General features: G+C 44.8%; 1 protein-coding gene across 3 annotated transcripts in view; it reads left to right on the forward strand.

Annotated features, from left to right (window-relative positions):
• LOC132397019 (acetylcholinesterase-like) overlaps positions 1-21,515 on the forward strand; it is a 79,630-nt gene that overhangs the window by 1,792 nt on the left and 56,323 nt on the right. Inside the window, exon 2 of one of the 3 annotated variants that reach the window (XM_059975238.1) lies at positions 3,949-4,099. The exons of the other annotated variants lie outside the window; for them this stretch is intronic. The gene's annotated coding sequence lies outside the window, so the exon portion shown is untranslated. The remainder of the gene's footprint in view (positions 1-3,948; positions 4,100-21,515) is intronic. 3 annotated transcript variants of the gene reach the window in all.

The raw sequence follows: 21,515 nt of genomic DNA on the forward strand, positions 1-21,515 counted from the left end.
AACAGAAAAAAACTCTTGTGTCAATGAAAAAACAGATCTCTACAAAGTGATCTAAATTAATTACAAATATAAAACACAAATTAATTGATTTCATAAGAATTGACCCCTTTCAAGTCGGTACTACAGCTTGAGTCTGTGTGGACAGGGCTCTATCAGCTTTGCACATCTGGACACTGCAATCTTCCCCGTTCATCCTTACAAAACTGCTTAAGCTCGTCAGATTGGATGGGGATTGACCCTTTTCAAGTCCACCACAAATTCTCAATTGGATTGAGGTCTGGAATCTGACTCGGCCACTCCAGGACATTAACGTTTTTGTGTTTAAGCCATTCTTGTGTAGCTTTGGCTTTATGCCTGGGGTTATTGTCTTGCTGGGAAACAAATTTTCTCCAAGTCACAGTTCTTTTGCAGACTGCATCAGGTTTTCCTCCAGGCTTTCCCTGTTTTGCTGCATTCATCTTACTCTCTACCTTCACAAGCCTTCTGGGGCCTGCTGCAGTGAAGCATCCCCACAGCGTGATGCAGCCACCACCATGCTTCATGGTAGGGATGGTGTGTTTTTGATGATGTGTGATGTTTGGCTTGTGCCTAATGTAGCATTTAGTCTGATGGCCAGAAGCTCAATTTTGGTTTCATCAGACCATGGAATCATCTTCCAGCTGGCTTCAGAGTCTACCACGTGCCTTCTGGCAAACTCTAGCCAAGATTTCATGTGACTTTCAACAGTGGCTTTCTCTTTGCCACTCTCCTACAAAACTACGACCGGTGAAGCACCCGGGCAACAGTTGTTGTATGTGCAGTCTCTCCCATCTCAGCCACTGAAGCTTGTAACTCCTCCAGAGTGGTCATAGGTCTCTAGGTGGCCTCCCTCACAGGTCCCCTTCTTGCACAATCACTCAGTCTTTGAGGACAGCCTGCTGTAGGCAGATTTACGGCTGTGTCATATTCTTTCCATTTCTTGGCGATTGACCTAACTGTACTCCAAGGGATATTCAGTGACTTGGAAATTTTCCTGTATCCATCTCCTGACTTGTGCTTTTCAATAACCTTTTTGTGGAGTTACTTGAAGTGTTCTTTTTTTGTCAGGATACTGACTCTCCAGCAGTTAAACCTTCCAGACACAGGTGTATTTTTACTACAATCAATTGAAACACCTTGACTGCACACGGTGATCTCCATTGAACTAATTATGTGACTTCTGAAACCAATTGGCTGCACCAGTGATGATTGGATGTGACATATTAAAGGCAGATGAGTACTTATGTCATCAATTATTTTGTGTTTTATGTTTGTAATTAATTTATCTTGCTTTGTAGAGATAGAACCATAGAACATTACAGCACAGAAACAGGCCTTTCGGCCCTTCTTGGCTGTGCCGAACCATTTTTCTGCTTAGTCCCACTGACCTGCACCTGGGCCATATCCCTCCAAACCCCTCTCATCCATATACCTGTCCAGGTTTTTCATAAATGTCAAAAGTGAGCCCACATTCACCACTTCATCTGGAAGCTCATTCCACACTCCCACCACTCTCTGTGTGAAGAAGCCCCCCCCCCCAATGTTCCCTTTAAACTTTTCCCCCTTCACTCTTAACTCATGTCCTCTGTTTTTTTTTTCTCCCCTGGCCTCAGTGGAAAAAGCCTGCTTGCATTCACTCTATCTATACCCATCATAATTTTATACACCTCTATCAAATCACCCCTCATTCTCCTATGCTCCAGGGAATAAAGTCCTAACCTATTCAACCTTTCTCTGTAACTCAGTTTCTCAAGTCCCGGCAACATCCTTGCAAACCTTCTCTGCACTCTTTCAACCCTATTAATATCCTTCCTGTAATTAGGTGACCAAAACTGCACACAATACTCCAAATTCTTATACAACTTCACCATTACATTCCAACTCTTATACTCAATAGTTTGATTTATAAAGGCCAATGTACCAGAAGTTTTCTTTACAACCCTATCTACTTGTGAAGCCACTTTTAGGGAATTATGAACCTGTACTCCCAGATCCCTCTGTTCTACTGCACTCTTCAGTGTCCTACCATTTACCTTGTATGTTCTACCTTGGTTTGACCTTCCAAAGTGCAATACCTCACACTTATCTGCATTAAACTCCATCTGCCATTTTTCAGCCCATTCCTCCAACTGGTCCAAATCCCTCTGCAAGCTTTGAAAACCTTCCTCACTGTCCACTACACCTCCAATCTTTGTATCATCAGCAAATTTGCTGATCCAGTTTGCCAAATTATCATCTAGATCATTGATATAGATGACAAATAACAATGGACCCAGCACTGATCCCTGTGACACACCACTAGTCACAGGCCTCCACTCAGAGTAGCAATCCTCCACTACCACTCTCTGGCTTCTTCCATTGAGCCAATGTTTAATCCAATTTACTACCTCTCCATGTATACCTAGCGACTGAATCTTACTAACTAACCTCCCATGCGGGACCTTGTCAAAGGCCTTACTGAAGTCCACGTATACAACATCCACTGCCTTCCCTTCATCCACTTTCCTGGTAACCACCTCGAAAAACTCAATAGAGTGGTCAAACATGACCTGCCATGCACAAAGCCATGCTGACTTTTTCTAATAAGTCCCTGTCTGTCCAAATACTTGTAGATCCTATCTCTTAGTATTCCTTCCAATAATTTACCTACTATCGATGTCAAACTTACCGGCCTAAAATTTCCCGGCTTACATTTTTGAGCCTTTTTTAAACAACGGAACTACATGAGCTATCCTCCAATCCTCCGGCACCTGACCAATGGATATCGACATTTTAAATATTTCTGCCAGGGCCCCTGCAACTTCAACACTAGTCTCCTTCAAGGTCCGAGGGAATACCCTGTCAGGTCCTGGGGATTTATCTACTCTGATTTGCCTCAAGACAGCAATCACCACCTCCTCTTTAATCTGTATATGTTTCATAACCTTGTTTCCATAGACTCCATTCCAGTTTCCTCAGTAAATACAGATGCAAAAAACCCATTTAATATCTCTCCCATTTCTTTTGGTTCCATACATAGCCGACCACTCTGATCTTCAAGAGGACCGATTTTATCCCTTACTATCCTTTTGCTCTTAACATACCTGTAGAAGCTCTTAGGATTATCCTTCACCCTGACTGCCAAAGCAACCTCATGTCTTCTTTTAGCCCTCCTGATCTGTTTCACTTTGACACGAAAGAGGATAGTTTTTTTTTCTGTTGATCCGTGTCAAAAAAGTCAAATTAAATCCACTGTGATTCAATGTTGTAAAACATGAGAACTTCCAAGTTGGGAGTGAATACTTTTTATAAGCACTGTATAATACATAGGATCTTCTGCCCTTTCAAGCTGCACCACCAGCAATCCTCTGATGTAAGCCTAGCCTAATCACAGGAGAATTTACAGTGACCAATGAACCTACCAACTGGTACATCTTTGGACTGTGGGGGGAAACCGGAGCAACTGGAGGAAAACCACGCGGTCACGTGGAGAATGTACAAACTCCTTACAGAAGGTGGTGAGAATTGAACCCTGGTGGCTGGTACTGTGCTACTGTACTGCCCATGGCATGAATGAGATGCTGGAACTCAGGGGACTGAGTTATACGGAGAAGCTGAACAAGCTGGAACTTTATTCATTGAAGCAGAGGTGACCTTACAGTGGTTATAAAATCATGAGGGGTCTAGATAAGATGTGCACACAGTCTTTCCCAGGGTTGGAGAACCAAGAACTAGAGGGTTTGAAGTGAGAGAGGGGAGATTTAATAGGAACCTGAGTGGCTGCTCTTCCATCTGATGGTTTATTTCTCAGGAGGTGGTTAAGGCAGGTCCATCAATAACATTTAAGCATTTAAATTTAGATGGGAATCTCAGTCACTATGGACCAGTTGAGCAGAAGGTTCTGTTTCTGAATTGTGTGACTCTGATGCCATTGTATTCTCTTCTCATCAGCATGAGCATCTCCCCCACCAGGCCTTGCCCACACTGCACCAGCAGCCAGTGAATCTACCAAGCTGAGCTCCTCGGGTGTGGGAAGAAATGGGACGGAATCTGTATAACTCTGTGAGGCAGCAGCTCTCAGTATCATCTGCTATGTCACCGGGTAAGGGTGGGGTGGTGGGGGGGGGGGGAATCTCTGAATAATTCACCACTTTGTGACAAGCCTTGTCATTACTGCAGGAGCAAGTTGGTTCACGATTGCTTATGCAACTTACAAGAATGATTTATAGTGATTTTGGTGCTAATGGTCAGTGAACCGCAAAGAGAGTTGGCAAATAATGTTGCCAGTCCAGAGGCTGCCAAGAATGTTCCTCTCCGAAGCAATCAGAACCGTGGGAGACCATTCTACCACTTAAGTGTCAATTCCAATCTGGCTGCTTTATACCTTGCGTTCATCCACTGAGGCATGCCCTGGATGCTAACAAAACTGGGAGAGGGGTCTTCAGTTTAGATGTTTGTGTGAGCATTTCTATTGGTTCCAGACCAGTTATTGGAGATGAGCTGGCCATCGTCAGGAACATCAAGGCTTGGGAGACAGAGCCTCTAGGTTGGAGGACAGAAGCAAATGCAGTGGTCAGCCAGTCAAACTGTGAACATTGTTGAATAGGAAGGGATGACTCATTGTGATCTTGCACACTTTTTAAAGATTAGCTTTACTTGTCACATGTACAACAAAGCATGCAGTGAAATCGTTGTTCGCATCAAATCCGTGAGGAGTGGGCTGGGGGCAGCCCACGAGTGTCGCCACACTTCCGGTGTCAACAGAGCAGGCCCACAACTCACTACCGCTAACCCGTACGTCTTTGGAATGTGGGAGGAAATCAAAGCACTTGGAGGAAACTACATGGTCAGAGTACAAACTACTTGCAGACAGTGGCAGGAATAGAACGAGTATTGATGATCCCTGGCATTCTAGTACTATTGGGCTAACTGTTGTCATGTCACTTATGACAAAATTTGTTCTCGGATTGCTCCAAGTAAAAATTGAATGGAAAGTCAGACAAAACAACCTGTGAGGATACGTGAATTTAACAGAGCCATTAAGACTTGAAGGAAAGGAAAATTTGGGATGGAGTTTACAAGGATGGATGACTTGATGTTCTGTTGTTGTGGCAAGATGGAAATGCCCACACTCGTGCCTTTGCCAGAAAACAAGGAGTGTGTCCTTCCAAGGAGAAGTGATGTGGATGGTAGCATCCATAGCTCAGAAAGGGCTGACGAGAGGTGTCATGTAATGTTCTGGAGATGTTAACAGTTGGTGTTGCAACTCCAAGGAGTACAGCTTGGTTTCTGCCAGATGATCTGATTGTCTTCCTCATCTCAATTGGCAGCTGTAAGTTACAACTTATTGTAGATAACTGACTGAAGAATTAGTTAATAGGCATGCTAGTGAAAATAAGTTAGAGGGCTTCAGGAAAATAAGGAGATGGAACAGGAAATAATGGGATTGTCTTCCTGGAAGCCAGCATTGACTTGGTCATTACCTGATGGCATGGTAGTCAGATGTGTTTTATTGTGGGGTATGTGATTTGTATTAATCACATCAAAATTGGATAAGTGAAACAGTGCACAATTTGTGAGTGTTTTTAATTTGTGGGATATGGACTTTGCTGGTAAAGCCTGTTGCTTACCATCTGCTGTCTCTGGACGGGAACGCTGAGCCACCTGTTTGAGCCTTCTGATGAAGGGTGCTTGGTGTGGTGCTCCTGGGCGGGGAGCTCCAGGACTTGGGTCCAGTGATGAAGGAGCCACAACACCCTCCCAAGTCAGGGTGGAGTGTGCCTTGAGGAATCTGCATATGGTGGATTTTACTTGACCTTCTGGGTAGCACTAGGAATTGTTGGAGGTCTTGATGGGTTGCTGCAGTGTGTGATGCACTGGTGGTGGGAGTGAATGTTTAGGGAAGCAGGTGGCTGCTAGTCATTGGTCTCAATGATGAATTCCTCAAACATTATTGCAACTGCACTTATCAATGTTAGTGATCTTTTCTGTAGAGAGGCTACAGATATTAGATCTACCTCTTGTATCCGGGATCCCTTCAGCATCCTCTTAAGAAATAATTAGTTTACCTTCCCTGTTGCCTCCTTCGACTTGGTTCCCCTTTTGCCTGGTTATTCATGTAAAGGCCCTGTGAGTTTGATTATATTCAAGGCACTGTATAAATGTTGTAAACTGCAGACAGTCCCGATTTTATTTCATGAATTGGAGTCATAGCTAGTTCCAGGTAATGAATAGAACACAGAACAGTACAGCACAGGAACAGGCCCTTCAGCCCACAATGTTGTGCTGAACCAGCTATAAAGTAAATCAAACAAATTCCTCCTACCTACACAATGTCCCTATCCCTCCATCTTCCTCACATTCCTGTGCCTGTCTAAATGTCTCTTAAAGCCCTAAATGTATTTGCCTCTACCACGACACCAGGAAACACATCGACCACTCTGAGTTTTAAAAAAAACTTAGCCCTCACATCCCCTTTGAACCTACCCCTCTCACCTTCAATGCATGCCCTCTGGTTTTAGATATTTCTAATGGGTAACAGATACTCCCTGTCTACTCTATCTATGCCTGTCATAATCTTTCAAACCTCTGTCAGATGTCCCTTAGCTTCCGGCGTTCCAGAGAAATCAAACCAAGTTTATTCAGCCTCTCATGATAACACTGCCTTGTCTCCAGACTGAAATTGGAGAACTTCAGATGAATCTTAAACTCCACCACTTAATGAGAATGGAACAACCTGAAATGGATGATATAGAGGCTTGCATCCTGTGGTGAGATTTGCTACACGGGATCTGGTGTTGGGAGAATCGTGCAGATTCTCCACGTATGAGTAACTGTCTTTTCCTCTGTCCGTGATGGGCAGAGTAACTGGAAATATAATTACCTCACTGGGTAACCTTATTATGGGTGTCCACCTGTTCTCTTTCTGAGAGAATTAGGGAAGTGAGTTCATAGAATTGTAAGGGGTACAGCATAAGCTTTGAATAATTTTTTTCATTGATGATGTGGTTACTTAGAAAGCTGTAAAAGACGAGGTGTCCATATCCAGATGCCAGCCTTTTATATGCCATGGACCCCTACCATTAAACAAAGTGTCTGTAGACCCAAGGTGGGGAACCCCTGATTTGGTCTACAGGTGAAAGCAAGGTGTGCATCAAGGAGTTGACCAGATTGTTTGATTGAAGGTTTAGACCAGGTCAAGATAGTGCTGATACAGAAAGGAAATTCAGAGACAGCAGACAGAAATAAGTGGCCGTCCTTTCTCCCTCCATCAGAATAAGCCTGGAAACCATGGGTCTGTAAGCCTTGTACTAGTGGTAGATAATTTGTCAGAGAAGACTGTGCGGGGCAGGATTTCCATTCACTTGGAAAGATAGGGATTGATTAGAAGGAGTTAGCCTGGCTTTGTGCAGCGGTAACTTGCCACACAAACTGACCTCTTTGAGGAAGTGGCTAAGAAAATTGAAGGTAGAGTACTGGACACAGTTTGCATGGAGTCCATGTCTTCTGGCAAGGTCCAGCATAGTCCAGAAGTTAAAGGCAGAAGGAATCTGAAGTACGCTGGCAAACCATATTTAAAACTGTCTTGGAGGTGGGGGGGGATGGTGTTGGTGGGCACTTTTCTGACTGAAAATTTGGCGGCCACAGGGATCCATACTGAAACCTTTGCAGTATATAAAAATTACATGAATAAGAATGAGAAGGTGGTCTGCATCGTAAATTTGCAGGCAACACAAGTTTGTAGAGCTGTTGATTGTTCATGGATTAGCCAGTAAATTGGGTGGAGTGGTGGCAAATTTAATCCAGACAAGCGTGAGATAAGGTACTTTGGGAGGTTGAATTCTGGTGGGACAGGGAGGAATTGGCAGAGAACCTGGAAGCATTGAAGTAATGAGAGACCTAACTCCCTGAAAGTGGCCACACGTGTAGAGAAAGTAATGAGAAAGGCATTTGGCATGCTTGTCTCGGTGGGCTGAACAGTTGATTATAAGAGTTGGACAAAACAATGGAGTTTTATTTTGGTAGAGGAGAAGAAATAAATTAATGGTTATTTATTTTTTCCCAACTTTTTTTTTCTTGCACTGATGACTGCTTTGAATTACAGAAGATTGTATTGCTGCCTGTATTTCAGAGTTGCCCAGTAACACGACAGTTGCCTGTATTGTGTAGCATTTGGGTTGCTACTGTATCGGAAGGATGTGGGAGCAATAGAGAGTGTGCAGAAGAGACTCCCCAGATATTGTCTGGAATAGAGGGATTGGATAGGCTGAGTTTATCCTCATTGGAATATACAGTGTCTTGTAGAAGTATGTAGCCACCAACTCTTTGCTCACGTAAGTGAGTATTACAACCAGGGTTTTTGATCAAGCTAACTGAGAATTTTTATTTGATTTGCATGATTTTTTTCCACAGTAGAGCCCAATAAAACAGGAAGCTTAAGCATGAAAAAATAAAAATTCAAAAGCTGAAATGTCAGCAGTTGAAAAGTACAGTACTCATCCCCCTTTGCCTAGTACTTAGTTGATGCACCTCTAGCAGCCAGTAGTCTTTTTGGATAAGCCTCTATTAGGTTTGTACAACATGCTGGAACAAGATATCCCCATTCCTCCTCACAAAATTGCTCAAGCTGTGCCAGGTTAGTTGGGGAGTGATGGTGGAGAGTGATCTTGAGGTCTTGCCTGGGATGTTTGATTGGGTTTAGGCCAGGACTGACTGGGCCACTCGAGGACATCAATTCTCTTCATTTAAAGCCACTCCATGGTTGCTGTGGCAGTGTGCTTTGGGTCACTGTCCTGCTGCAAGTCAAACTTCCTCCCCAATTTAACTGTTCTGGCAGAGACTAGAATGTTTTTATCCGGGATCCCGCTGCATCTTCCCGTCAATCCTGATCAGTTTTCCAGTCCCTGCTGCTGAAAAGCATCCCCCCATAGCATGATGCTACCTCCACCATACTGTACAGTAAGGATGGTGTTATTAGGCTGATGCACAGCATTAGATTTATGTCACATGTACCACTTGGTCTTATCCAACCACAATACCTTCTTCCACATCTTTACAGTATCTTCTAAGTGATGCTTTGTAGAAATTTTAATAGGCAAGGGTATGTTTGTTTTAAGCCAGGGCTTCTTCCTTAACACACTTCCATAAATGCCCTTTTTGTGCCAGGCCTTCGAGATTGTGGAGTCATCTCCAGTTGCAGCCACCGACTTCTGCAGCACACTCAGAATGAGTGATGGCATCACAGTAGTCTCTCTTACAAGTGCCATTCTTCTCTGGCCACTAGTTTAGAGGGCTGGTCAGTGTGGCCGTGGTTTCATGATGAACTACACTGAGCTCTGAGGCAAGTCCAGTGCCTTTGAGATGGTCTTGTACCCTTCCCCAGATTTGTTTCTCTACTTTCACTTCCTGACTTGTCCGGAATGCTCCTTGTTTTCATTTTCATTTGGTCTGCTGAAAATCTACCTTACAGAGAGAGGGGGTATTTACTCTTCTGCATTAATTGAAAACAGATGATCCTCCAATTTTCTACATCAGTAAGTTGATGGTAATACTGTATGTTGCACCTGGGGGAAGTTGGTGTAGTAATTAAAAGTGAGATAAATACTTTGTCAGCCTCTCAGTTTGGTTTTTGATTTTTAGAAAATTGCTGACAGGTTTTGGAATTTTATTTTTGCCTTAACATGATGCATTACGTTTTGTAGATTAGTTCAAAAAATCCTACTTCAGAAAATGAGGCAGGGAAAAAGTGAAAATGTGAGGGTTGTGGGGAACTGAATACAGTTTCTAGGTACTGTAGGAGGCCAAGGGCTGACATTGAAGTTCTTTCAAATAATGAGGGGTATATCTAGAATAAATGGTCAAAACTCTTACTAGAACTGTGGTCAAGTACTAAAGGCACAATTCGAGTGCTGGTGACCTGAGTTCAACCCCCATCACTGTGGTAAGGAGGCTGAGTGCATCTCAAAGTGTACACTTTTAGTTGCGGGCATACCGTGTTGGCACCAGATGCAAGGTAACACTTGCAGGCTGCCCCCAGCACATTCTTGAACCGTGGTCGTTGACACAAATGATGCATTTCACTATATGTTTCGAAGTACATGTGATAAATAGTGCTAATCTATCTTTAATATTTAGAGGGCACAGATTAAATGTGTAGGGGAGGAATTTTAAAGGGGATCTGAGGGGCAGGTTTTCCACACTTGGTGTGGGGTTGTGGCTGACTGAAACAAGCTAATAGAGGAAGTGGAGGAACCAGATGTGATTCTAACATTTAAAAGGCATTTGGACAGTACTTGGATAGTGGGATATGGGCCTAACGTAGGCAGATTGGCATTGTGGATGAAATGGACTAAAGTAGCCCATTTGTGTTGTACTGTTGTGTGATTGTTTTTCTTCAGAGAGTCTCAGAGTTACTGGATGTGTTTGTGGAGTGGGGGGGGAGAGAAGAGGAGAGAGATATCTACACTCTTCCTGGTCAAAGTTCAAAGTAAATTTATTATCAAAGTGTATATACATCACCACATACCACCCTGAGATTCTTTTTGAGACCATAATAAATCTATTGAATAATAACCATAACGGAATCAATAAAGGATCACCCAACTTGGGCATCAGCCCAAGTGCAGAAGACAACAAACTGTGCAAAAGCAAAATGTAGTAGTAATAATAAATGAGCAATAAATACCGAGAACATGAGATGAAGAGTCCTTGAAAGTGAGTCCACTGGCTGTGGGATCATTTCAATGATGAGGCAAGTGAAATTGAGTGAAGTTATACCCCTGGTTCAAGAGCCTGATGATTGAGGGGTGATAATTGTTCCTGAATGTGGTGGTGTGGGTCCTGAAGATCCTGTACCACTTCTCCTATTGGCAGCAGTGAGAAGAGAGCCTGGCCTGGATGGTGGGGGTCCCTGATGATGGATGCTGCTTTCCTACTACAGCGTTTCATGTCTGTGTGCTCAAAGGTGGGGAGGGCTTTACCCCTGATGGTCTGTAGTGGACTGTATCCACTACTTTTTGTCAAATTTTCTGTTTAAGGATATTGATGTTTCCATACCAGGCTGTGACACAGCCAGTCAATATACTCTCCACTGCACATCTGTAGAAGTTTGTCAAAATTTCGGATGTCATGCCAAATCTCCACAAACTCCTCAGGAAGCAGAGGTGCTTCTTTTGTCCTCGAGCTTATGAGCTGGGCCCAGGACAGGTTCTGCAAGATGATGTCCACTCAGGGCAACACACAGAGTGCTGGAGGAACAGCATCTGTGGAAAAGAATAAACTGTTGGACTTCAGGACTGAGAGGGAAGGGGGGAGACGCCTGAATACAAAGATGGAGGAAGGGGAAGAGGGATAGCTGGAAGGTGACAGGTGAAGTCCGGTGGCTGGGAAAGATCGAGGGCAGGAGAAGAGTGGACTATATGAGAAAGGGAAGGAGGAGGGGACCCAGGGGGAAATGACAGGCCAGTTAAAAGGTCAGAATGGGGAGTAGTCTGTGGGGGCTGGAGGAAATGTCTACTCACTCTAACATACATGTTGAAACCTTCTGTTTGGCTGCTTTGAATTTTACAAAAACACTTGCAAAAAGAGCAATGTAAGCACCGATCTGGAGTCGCCAAGTCGTAGAGAGAGAGAGCGTGGAAACGTGACCTTTTGCCCCACTGAGTCCGTGCCAATTGTCAAGCACTTACACTAATTCTACATTAATTACAGTTTTCTATTCTTCCCAGACTGTATACACTGGGGTGGGAGTGATTCTTTGCAGTGACCAGTTAGCCATCAACCCACTCAGTTTTGACAAGTGCAAGGAAACTGGACAGCATGGTCACTGAGACAAGAGTGAGAGTCCACACGGACATCACCAAGCAGGGGCAGGGGATCAGGCTGGAACCTGTGTCTCTGGAACTGTGGATTTATTCCTTTAATTCATGGTGCAGAGCTAGAAAGCAGCAGGTTTTCCTCCGTAAGGTGAGGGGACTGTGGAGCTGGATTTGGACGGGATTCCTGCCACCCAGGACATGCCCTCTTCTCATTGCTATCATCAGGTAGGAGGTACAGGAGCCTGAAGACGCACAGGAACAGCTTTTTCCCCTCGGCCGTCCCATTTCCGAATGGACATTTAATCCATGAACACTACCCCTCTGCTTTTTTTTGTACCACTTTTTAATTTAACTATTTAATGTATATACTGTAAGGTCACTTTTTTCTATAATTGTGTACTGCTGCTGCAAAACAAGCAATTTCCCGACACATGCCGGTGACATTCGACCTGATTCTGAAAACTTAGCGTGAGATGGTGATTCTGTACGAGCAGCCCAAGGAGAGTCAGCTGCTTCTGACCCAGTGCACTCGGTGTCGATGACATCCCGTGCCGCTAAGTCACCGGAAAGAATTTGCTCAGAAAGCTGCAACGTTCTACTTTTACCTCCCTCTGCTTCCTTGCTGATTATAATTAGCCCTGGCCGTTTACTTCTTGGTAAATAATGCTAATATAACTCATTAAAGAGAGTTGTGAGAAGGTTGGCCTTGTATTAGTTCCTGTCTCGTGGTCCATTGCGCAATCAGTGATCGCTGCCTTCCTGAAGATGTGGGTTACCTGCAGTAGGCACCAAACCTGACACTGCAAAATCGTCCTGATCCAGTGACAGGGTAAGTGAATCTCTCCCGGGCCCCATTCCCAGCTCTGGGGTTCTGCTTGTTTAATTATGGACATCTGTAATTGTGTATCAGAGAGCAGGCCGCCTCCTTTAACACTGTCGTATTCCTCTGACCCTGCAACTGTGCTTTGGTATAGGCGTCATGGTAGCAGAGTCAGGCTTTACAGTACCAGCAACCATGATCAGGGTTAAATTCCTGCCACCGTCTTCAAAATGTTTATGTGCTTCCCCCCCCCCCCACCCCCCGTGACTGCATGGGTTTCCTCCCACATGCCAGAGGACATGCGGGTTAGGGTTAGTAAGCCGCGGGCACGCTATGTTGGCGCCAGAAGCCTAGCGCCACTTACCTGAGCACATCCTCAGACTGTGTTGTCGTAGATGCAAGCGATGCTTTTCATTGAATGTTTCGAAAGACGTGACAGAGTTAATTTTCTAACCTGCTGGGGTTCGTCGGCCTATAGTACAAGGTTGGAAGGCCAGGACTCTGAGACTTTGACACAAATTCTACCCTCTCAAGGTGAGTGTCACCAGATTTGCCACATCTGCCAGTGAGTCAGTAATCACTAGAAGAATAGCAAGTGCTGGTGATGAATTGTTTAAAGACAAAATAACAGTTTATTGAAGGTCAGAGAAGATGTACAACCTGAAATTCTTGCTCTTCACAGACATCATCAAAACAGAAAACCCCCCCAAAAAATGAATAACAGGAGAAAGTTAGAGCCCCAGAGCTCCCCTCCCCCCACACACACAAGCAACAGCAAAGCACTAGCCCTCCCCCTACATTCTAGCAGAAGTATCAAACCCCCCCCCACCCACCATGCAAGCCATCACAGTCCCCAAAGAGACCATGATCGAGAGTCCATTAGAAACCACTGTTCGTCCCAGCAGTTGGACATTCACATGTTCTCTGTTGAACAAGGGAGAGAGGGGTATTGCTCCTGCCTCAGCGAGAGCAAGGCCAGCAGCTAATTAAGTTGTACCTTCCTTCTAAGATCCTGGAGAACAGATTGTGACTGTCAGCCAGACTCGCAGATTACCCTCATCAAGTTAGAAAGCAAAAATGCAGTGCTGCAAACCAAGGTGAAACCTGCAGTGGAGAGAGACAAGCAGATCGGTAGTAAATATAGTGGAAATCTGCTCGTGTGTACTCCGTATGGCCAAGAGCTAATCTGCCTCGTGTTCACTGAATTGAAGGAGAATGGCTAGAAAGGGATAGTTGAAGCCATGTGGGTGGAAAAGCTAAAAAGCTAGAGAGGAAGGAATCTGATTGGAGAAAGGGAAGGGGAGCAGATCCCCAGAGGAAAGTGATAGGCAGGTGAGAGGCCAGAGTGGGGAATAGAAGAAGAGGGGAGGAAGAGAGATTTATTTTAACGGAACGAAAGATGCATATTCATTGTGCTACTGGCTGCCTGAATTCCTAAATTCCTTTTGTCTCCTTGTCTCTTCTCCCCCCCCCCCCCCCGACCCCCCCGTTTTCATATTCTCCTAAAACCTCAAACCTGGCTTTCAAGATGTGAATTTGGTGGTGTTTTTATTCTGTTAAACTGTATAATTGTTGTTGGAGAGAAGAAGAGAATGAGAAGGAGGGCAAAGGAAAGAACTACAGAGAAGTAAGCATTGTAGATGGATACAGTCAGATCGATTAGTTGAGTCCTGAGACACAGTCACAAATGCTGTGGTACAGATTTGCAGCCAACATCTAACTCGGGTTCCCACCTATTTCAAGCCATGGACCAATGCCACTAAGCAAGGGGTCCGTGGAACCCAGGTTGGGAATCCCTGTTCTAAAGTTTCCAATTAACCCCTTGACTCACCAGTTTTAAAATTATTGACCACTGTATACTGAATTTAAATTGTCTAATTGTATAGCACAGGAATGCTCTACATTAAAATGCCAACTATCAATTGTTACTAATCCTAGTTCTGGCCTAGTCTGCACATCCCATATTGGAAGTGGAGCACATGGGCATCTCTAATTAGAGAAATTTGGTCATCAACTTGTGCTGGCCTTTACAATCAAATAACATGCTGGTGTAAACTACCAAGATTCCCAGAAAAGTACTTTGTGGCTTGCTGCAGTTTTCCCCTGTGCCTGCTTGGTATTTGGTATTCGCTTGCATTTGGTCTTGATCCCTATACGTTAGGGGTTCCCACCCTTACTGACCATTACTGTCCAGCATGGACCCCAGGCTGAGGATCCCTGCTCTATAATCTTTCTGCCCATGTACCTGTCCAAATAGCCTTCAGTTATATCCAATCTATCACATCCTGTGGCAGCTCATTCCATAAAGGCACCACGCCTGTGTGGGGAAAATGCTGTGGAGAGGGAGCAGAAGAGGGTTACCAGGATGCTGCCTGGTTTAGTGGGTGTGTACTATCATGAGAGGCTGGATAAACTCGGGTTGTTTACTCCGGAGTGACAAAGGCTGAGGAGAGCTCTGATAGAGGTTTGTAAGATTACGGCAGGCATACAGAGAGTAGATGGGGTATCTGTTACCTGGGGTAGAATGTAATACCAGAGGGCATGCATTGAAGGTGATGGCAGGGGCAGATTCAAGGGGAATGTGAGGGATAAGTTTTTCACTGAGTGGTGGATGCCTGGTAGAGGTGGAGGCAAATACATGCGAGGCCTTTAGGAGATGTTTGGATAGGTGTGTGGATGTGAGGAAGATGGAGGGATATGGACATGGTGTAGGTAGGAGGAATTAGTGTTTGGGTGTCTTGATCGGCTGTTTAGCTGGCCCGGCACAACGTTGTTCCTCCGCTGTACTGATCTATCAGTACTCTTTAAATCTTTGTATCTCCGCCATCTGCCTTTAAAATCTCTTGTCATGGGAGAAGGAACATTCACATGATCTAAACCCCTCAAATTATAAACATCCACGAGGTTAAACCTCAGCCTCTTACTCTGGAGGAGGGGTGGGGGAAGCCTCATTCTCAGTAACATCCATTTAGCTATTTCCTTGACTTAAGGTTGTTACTTTAATTATTAAAATAAATTACTTTAATAATTAATGTAAAGTCAAGACTTTGGAAAAACAAGGCTATCGAATGTATGAGTGATACTGTTCCTTGGGACACCAGTGATGATTTGCCATTTTAATAAATCCAGCAAACAGCTAATTAACAGGCAACACTGAAATGTCACTGACTATTTGATGTAAGCAGTCAGGAAAGAGCTAAAGTCACCAGGATTTTAATCAATGTTCCATGATCATAAGACAGTGTCTCTTTAAAAGATCTCTGGTCATGGGGCCTTCACACCCCCTTAGAGTGAAGCATTAAATCACCCCAGCCTCTAACAGCAATGCACGAGCCTTTGGTGTCTTCCTGCTGGACAGCTGCTGCCTTTAAATAGCATCAGCTAGTTGGGGAGGGGCAGTTTGTCTCGGGCAGTTGGCATCGATTCATAAAGTGTGCCAATTATGTATTTTTGTGTTGTCTTTGTTTTTTTGGGAGGGTGAAATCCGGCAGATATCTGGGTTCTACAGAGGTTTGAAGGGGGGGGGGGGTCAATATTATAAAGTATCTGATGGAATAGACAAGGAAAATGTCCTGTCACTGATGAAAAGCTTGGGCAGTACGAGACATCAGTTTTAGATAATCTTGTAAAAGGAAACAGGGATGGGTATTTCTCCCTGTGCACAGGAAGCTGGAGTGTAGTACTGAAAGGGCAGTGAAAGTGGGTTTAAAAACAGAACTGAATAAATAGCTTGGGTAGAGCTGGGGTTCCATGGATCCTTGCTTAATGGTATTGGTCCATAGCATAAAGAGGGATGACTACATCGTTACCGCCCTAAGGGTCCTTGTTTAACACTGGGTCTAAATCCTAACTCTCCCTCCTTCAGGACAGGGTTAGAGCAGCATGTCTGTGGAATTCATTACCACAGGCAGCTGCGGAGGCCAAGTCACTGGGTATATTTAAGGTGGAGGCTGACAGTTTCTAGATTACTGAGGGTGTGAAAGGTTACAGGGAGAAGATTGGGGTTGAGAGGGAAATGGCAGAGCAGAGTTGATGGGCTGAATGGCCTAATTCTGCTCCCTTGTCTTGTGGTCTTATTCCAAAGATGTACGGGTTGGGGTTAGTAAGCTGTGGGCAAGTCGTGTTGGCCACAGGAGTGTGGCAACACTTGTGGTCTGTTCTCAGCACAATACTTGCTGATTTGATTTGACATGAATGATGAATTTTACATATAAATTTCAAAGACACGTATAAAACTGATCTTAAAGGAGATCCCAAAGTGCTCTCCCATTGTCATTGTCACATAACCAGGACTTGTGATCTGCACCGGCTGCTCCCATGGCTTCATATGACCCTGATCGGGGGCTAAACAGGTGATACACCTTGCTCAAGGGTGACCTGCAGGGTAGTGGAGGGAAGGAGTGCCTTACACCTCCTCTGGTAGAGACATCTGCACTCTGCCACCCATGTAATTATGTACATTAAAATATTTATTGATTTAGTTGTGGCTTCGTAGTCTCCTTCACCAAGGCCCAAAGCTGCTTCTTTTTTTGAGGATAGTGTAGATGATTAAAACTAGTACGGCCTAGTACGCTATACCAACCAGGAGGTGGCCAAGTGTGCTGCTAAAAATTTTATTTCACAAGTGTTTCACATCTGCGATGTGTTTCACATCGGCTCTGTGACGAACTGCTGTTGCCTGCTCCAGCTTTGTCTTCTGTAAAACTCCAGTTCTGAGTGCTATTTTGTTACTTCTATTGTTGGCGCGATTTGTTTGTTTTGATCTCTGCACATGGGGCGTTTGATAGTCCGAGGTTTCTTTGTGTTGCGTCTGCCTGTAAGGAGATGAATCTCAAGTTTGTATAATGTATATATACTTTGTACTTTGAAAACTGCTGCTGTGTCATACGTGGGTCAGATCTTGCTAAAGAAGCTGCGTAGGAGGTAGGTTTGCATCTCAGCACCACCCAAGACAGACTTTTAAAAATGCCACAATTCTTGCAATTGATTATATTGCAAAGAATCTTCTTCAATGACTTAAGTGTAGTAATGGTACTTCAACAGAAACTTGGGCCTGCGGAGGACCAATCTACAGAGTAAAGGAGATTGTGGAGGAGAAAGAAACAAATGCTTTCAATCTCAAATCAAAAATGGCAAACTGTTCTGCCGGTCTCTCTTTAGCTTTGCACCAATGCTGCCTGCCATGCAGAGATTTACCAGCAGTATCTGCCTTTGCTGCAGAGTAGCGGAGCAGGATGCTAGTCATCTCAATGAACTCTGGTGCCTTTAGTCAAGCTGCCAACTCCTATATATTCCACTGACATTCAGGAGCTCCGACAATAATGTTTGGGATGTAATTGTGCAAGTGTTGCTTTGGAAATGAGTCTCTGGAGGTCCCATCAATCACTCTGCTTCAGAATGCCTGGCGTTTCAGATCCTGTGGCTTGAGGAAGTAAAATTAAACTGCGGGCGGCAGTGAATCGGATACCCACCTTTCCGCTCCCAGGGCCACCACAAAATAGTGGAAGATCCCCACTGAAATAAATGGCACTGCCTCAGACGGGATTCTCTTTGCCCTGTTTTCCCTGTTTCATTGAGGGTGTAACAAATGTTTATTCACATTTGTCCCACAGTGCTGCCTTTTCACATCCATGGGGAACCCCAAGGACCATCGGGGCAAATGAACTATTTCTGTACTTGGGCAGGTTTGCTAGCCAGCTTGTGCATTTTGACCACAGAGTAAATGAGGTGATCAGTTATGATCACTTCCTCTCTGGTGTAAGGGTCACCAGAGAAATCTTTGCAAAACAAGCAGTTTTAAAATTTGCTAAAATGTATATTGTCACTTCCAGATGAACTTCCCTTGAACACTCCTTAGACAAAGAAACAGGCCCTTCTGCCCATTTATTCTGTGCCAACCATTTAAACTGCTCATTCCCATCAATTTTTATTTATTTCAAGCTCAGCACAGTGACAGACCCTTCAGGCCTGACAAGCCCACACTGGGTAAACCCTTGTGACCAGTTAACCTTACTAACTTGTGTGTCTTTGAAAGCGGAGCACATGGAGGAGATGCACGCAGCTGTGACCATGTACAAACTCCTTTCAATGTCCATTTAGTACGGAGATGGTGAATCTGTGACGTTTGTTGCCACAGCGGCTGGAGCCAAGTCATTGGGTATATTTAAGGCAGAGGATGATAGATTCTTGGTTAGTCAGGGCATGAAGGGATACAGGGAGAAGGCGAGAGACTGAGATTGGGAGGGGAAAATGGATCAGCCATGATGGAATGGCAGAGCAAACTTGGTGGGCCAAATGGCATAATTCAGCTCCTACCTTAGGCTTATGGTCTAATTGAACCTGGATCACTGGAGCTGTAATTGGGTTTATGCCAACTGTTAAGCTAACATGCCACCTCTCCTTTTTCACTGTGGTCTTCAACAGTTATTGTTGCCTTGTTGACAAGGCCTGGTAAAGCCCAGCAGTGAGGCCACTGTGCTCTGGAGCAGCTGCAGTGCGGGTATACCACACTGTACATGGGACAGCGGAGGAGAGTGCATACCACACTGTACATGGGACAGAGGAGGAGAGTTGTTGAGGGGCAGTGCGGGTATACCACACTGTACATGGGACAGAGGAGGAGAGTTGTTGAGGGGCAGTGCGGGTATACCACACTGTACATGGGACAGAGGAGGAGAGTTGTTGAGGGGCAGTGCGGGTATACCACACTGTACATGGGACAGCGGAGGAGAGTGCATACCACACTGTACATGGGACAGAGGAGGAGAGTTGTTGAGGGGCAGTGCGGGTATACCACACTGTACATGGGACAGAGGAGGAGAGTTGTTGAGGGGCAGTGCGGGTATACCACACTGTACATGGGACAGAGGAGGAGAGTTGTTGAGGGGCAGTGCGGGTATACCACACTGTACATGGGACAGCGGAGGAGAGTTGTTGAGGGGCAGTGCGGGTATACCACACTGTACATGGGACAGAGGAGGAGAGTTGTTGAGGGTCAGTGCAGGTATACCACACTGTACATGGGACAGCGGAGGAGAGTGTATACCACACTGTACATGGGACAGCGGAGGAGAGTGTATACCACACCGTACATGGGACAGCGGAGGAGAGTTGTTGAGGAAGCATCTTGCCCTCGGAGAATCAGTGAAGAGTTCACTTTTTCTTTAATTTTATGTTACATATGTTATGTAGCTTGTTGATTGGAGTACTTTGCAATGTTCTGATGGGACATTGAGGCTCCTGTGGAAAGGAAAGATGAGCAGATTTTGACAAACACCTAATTGCTGTCTTTTTTTTCCTTTTCCCCCAGCAACTGGCTGGTTTACTAAGTAGCTGGCTTGTTTCCAGATAACTGTTTTATTTGTTAATTTATTTTTTACATTAGACCAGAAGATATAGCAGCTGAATTAGGCCATTTGGTGCATTGAGTCTGCTCTGCCATTTCATTACATCTGATGCATTTCTCTCTCAGCCCCAATCTCCTGCCTTCTCCCTGTATCCCCTCATACCTTGACTAACCAGGAATCTACAAACCTCTGCCTTAAATATACCCAATGTCTTGGCCTCCACAGCTGCCTGTGGCAAAGAATTTCACAGATTCACTACCCTTTGGCTAAAGAAATGCTTCCTCATCTCTGTTCTAAAGGGACACCTCTCTATTCTGAGGCTGTGCCCTCTGGTCCTAGACTCCCCCACCATAGGAAACATCCTCTCCACATCCACTCTATCTATATCCTCTGGTCCTAGACTCCTCCACTATAGGAAACATCCACCCCACTTCCACTCTGTGTCCTCTGGTCCTAGACTCCCCCACTATAGGAAACATCCTCTCCACATCCACTCTATCTGTATCCTCTGGTCCTAGACTCCTCCACTATAGGAAACATCCTCCCCACTTCCACTCTGTGTCCTCTGGTCCTAGACTCCCCCACTATAGGAAACATCCTCTCCACATCCACTCTATCTGTATCCTCTGGTCCTAGACTCCTCCACTATAGGAAACATCCTCCCCACTTCCACTCTGTGTCCTCTGGTCCTAGACTCCCCCACTATAGGAAACATCCTCTCCACATCTACTCTATCTAGTCCTTGCAACATCTGATGGATGGATAAATATTTATTTTCTTAGAGATACAGCATGGCCCAACGAGCCTACACCATCCAATTAACCTAACCAGTCTTTGGAATGTGGGAGGAAACCAGAGCACGCGGAGGAAAATTGTGTGGAGAACATACAAACTTCTTACAGAGAAGTGGGAAATGACTTGGGCTGCTGGGTTCCCCATTATTAAGTAAAATATAGGTGTGTGTTTTGGGTTTTTTTTTCTCTAAAACCAGGCATGGAGACTTGCTCAGTCCAGTGTCCAGCAAACCCTGCCAGCTCCAAAGACTGTTCTCTGATTCAATCTCCTCTGTATCTGTTTACATTACTTGTGTGAAATTTCCATGATGTAGTCATCATTCCCTTCCAAAGGGCCACAGACTTGTCATTGGGTTTGGAGGCGTGTGACCTGGAGAGCTAGGCTCTTGGTAGGGTCATCTATGCCAGACAGGTCAAAGGTTAAAGGCCAGCCTAAGAGTGGTCCAGGTTTGGGGGCTCAGGTCAGGACTAACAACAAAGCAAATACAGAAACGGCATGAAGAATCCTTCCACATCTGTATGTGATGGTGTGAACAGACAGAGATGGAGGACCTTTCATTGCTGCCCTAAACACCAGTGGCATATCGGCAGTAAGTAAGTCATCCCTCCACACATCTCAAAGGGCTTTTGAGCTGATGAAATGCAGTCACTGTCGACCCAAGAAGTGAGACCTTTGACAGTACAGCACCACACCAGTAACTTTAATTGGTGGCATGCTCCAGAGTCTCAAATGTGCGACCTT

The sequence above is a fragment of the Hypanus sabinus genome, chromosome 7 (genome assembly GCF_030144855.1).
Source record: "Hypanus sabinus isolate sHypSab1 chromosome 7, sHypSab1.hap1, whole genome shotgun sequence".
Lineage (NCBI taxonomy): Eukaryota > Metazoa > Chordata > Chondrichthyes > Myliobatiformes > Dasyatidae > Hypanus > Hypanus sabinus.